Source organism: Octopus bimaculoides, chromosome 7 (assembly GCF_001194135.2).
Source record: "Octopus bimaculoides isolate UCB-OBI-ISO-001 chromosome 7, ASM119413v2, whole genome shotgun sequence".
Taxonomy (NCBI): domain Eukaryota; kingdom Metazoa; phylum Mollusca; class Cephalopoda; order Octopoda; family Octopodidae; genus Octopus; species Octopus bimaculoides.
Window position 1 is genome coordinate 19968939 of NC_068987.1, and position 2860 is coordinate 19971798.

Below are 2860 nucleotides of genomic sequence, written 5' to 3' on the forward strand. Positions count from 1 at the left end.
TGTCTTCTGGCTTGCCAGCACTTGTCAAATTGTCCAACCCATACCAGCATGGAAAACAGATATTTAGTAATAAGGCAGTGAGTTGGCAAAAACGTTAGCATGCCGGGCGAAATGCTTAGCGGTGTTTCATCTGCCGCTAGGTTCTGAGTTCAAATTCCACCGAGGTTGACTTTGCCTTTCATCCTTTCGGGGTCGATTAAATAAGTACCAGTTATGCACTGGGGTCGATGTAATCGACTTAATCCGTTTGTCTGTCCTTGTTTGTCCCCTCTATGTTTAGCCCCTTGTGGGCAGTAAAGAAATAAGGAAAACAGATATTTGATGATGATGATGATGATATATATATATATATACTCACACACACATGATGGGCTTCTTTCAGTTTCCATCTACCAAATCCACTCACTGTGTTCACATAATATTGTCCTGGATACACATTGTCTCTAAAAATGATTGATGGTTACTTTGCACCCTGGGCCACATTATTCTAGGTGTTCATCTGTTTTTCTAAGACAGTAGGGTTTGATTTGAGTGAAGTTCGGTTATTATTTCTAGAATACTGAGCGACTGCATGTAGGCTTCTTTGCTGGCTAGTCATCAGTCATAAAATTGTAGAGCCCTGAGCAGGTAGCTCTGATGTAGAATTAGCTGCAATTTCTAGCAGGAAAAGTGACCATGTAGAGGCTCCCTTTATGCCTCTTCACCTATTGTATTTATAACACACAGTTGAAATTGTATTACAAATACTTCATAACGTTGTTGTTTAGCCCTGAACAGGTAGCTCCGATGTAGAATTAGCTGCAGTTTCTAGCAGGAAAAGTGACTGCATAGAGGCTCCAGTATTGCCTCATCACCAAATGTTATATATAACACACAGTTGAAATTGTATCTCAAATCCCTGACATTTTCTATAGGGGTCTGAAAGGTACTTCAACTCTGAGCAGTTGCTGACCCCTTTGTGCAGTACAAGTATGGCTATCATTGCAATACTGCACACATTTCTGGAATGGTGCAGTCAACATTAGAACACTGCACACATTTCTATAATGGTGCAGTCAACATTACAGTACTGCACGCATTACAAATTTTCTCTGGATCGCAGTGAAAAACAAGATCATACAACTACAACTCCTGGCCTGTTGCCAGCAAGATGTCGAGGCTATTCCTGGTTGCTTGACTTGCTAAAAAGTGTAGCCAGAACTCCTCTGAATACATCCTTATGCTTTTGAAAAAAAAGTAAGGATACACTAGATAAAGTGTGTATGAATATAAGAAGGGCTGGTCATGCCTGGAGCGCTTTTGATTGTAATTCAACTTGAATCGGCTGATCTGAGGTTAAACAGTAACAAGAATTCCCTAACAGGCAGTTTAAGGGTCAAGCTTGTTTATCCCTCCTCTTACTACTACTACTGCAGCTGCTTTTATATGACATTCCAGCCATGACCATCCCAACTATATTTGCAGCAGTAGTGTATGTCTAGAACTACATGATCTGATGTGCCCTTCTTTTTGCACTTGAGCATGGTTTGAAGGAGATTTGGCTATTATTTCTTGCAGGTCAGCTGACCACGTAGAGGCTCCTTGTTGAAGGTTGCAGTGATTGTGGTGATAGTGGTGGTGGTGGTGGTTGTGTTTGAGAATGTTGTTCAGCCTCAGATGAACCCTGTTCAAACAGACCTCTGATCAAAAGCATTCCAGTTGTGACCATCCTGCCTTTTAAGAGTAGCTAGACCTACATTATTTAATATGTTCTTTTATTTTTAAAGATCTTATGATATAATTTAAAGGAGATTTGACTGCTATTTCTAACTAGCCATCATGTAGAGGCTCTTTATTTTTCTTTTTTCTGACTTGTTAGTAGTTTTGTTGGTGTCCTTGAAGTATGGTTCTTCTGTTGATAACATCTCATGTGTGTGTGTGTGTGTGTATATCTTTGTATATGTGTGTGTGTATACCTTTGTATGTGTGTATGTGGATGTCAGGTATATGTATGTGTATATATGTCAACCTTTGTGTGTGTGTATATCTTTATATGTATATGTGTATGTGGACGTCAGTGAATGTATATCTTTGCATGTATATGTGTGTGTGCATGTGGACTTCAGTGTGCGTATACATTTGTATATATGTGTGTGTGTGTGTGTGTTCGTCTGTTACCCTGTGTGTTATATGTGTACCCCAGTATACATACATATATGTATGTATGTATGTGTGTGCGTGTGTATGCCTTTGTATGAGTGTATATGTGTACCATAACAAATGTATATGCCTTTGTATATATATATGTATATATATATATATATATATATATATATATATATATATATATATATATATATACATATATATATATATATATGTGTGTGTGTGTGTGTGTATGTACCTGTATATCTGTGTGTGTGTGTGTGTGCATCTGTGTGTGTGTGTGCATAGGTTATATAAGAACACTAACAATACGACAATATTGATTGTCAGCAATGAATCACAATTGATTGGTCCTGCTACATCTCCACCACCATCACCATCACCATCCCTACCACCACCACCACCACCATCATCATCATATCATCATCAGAAGTATAAATATTTTTTCGGCGTTCCTTTTTACAACATAGGAAATGTATATAAACTGCTTTGTATTGGTGGTGGTGGTGGTGGTGGTGGTGGTGGTGGTAGAGGATGGTATTTGTTAGAGAAGTAATGGTGGTGGTTAGAGTACAGGCAGTAGTGTTCACAGAGGTAGACATGGTGGTGATGGTTTTTACTATTAGTAAAGCTAGTAAAGTAATAGGTGTAAAAATAGTATTAGTGAGTATAGTAATAGTAGTAGTAGCAGCAGTAGTAGTAGTAGTGGTGGTGG

The 2860-nt window shown here is 38.5% G+C and overlaps 1 protein-coding gene across 1 annotated transcript in view; it reads left to right on the forward strand.

The window, feature by feature from the left end:
• LOC106872890 (exosome complex component RRP45-like) overlaps positions 1–2860 on the forward strand; it is a 41606-nt gene that overhangs the window by 18376 nt on the left and 20370 nt on the right. The gene's annotated exons all lie outside the window — the stretch shown is intronic.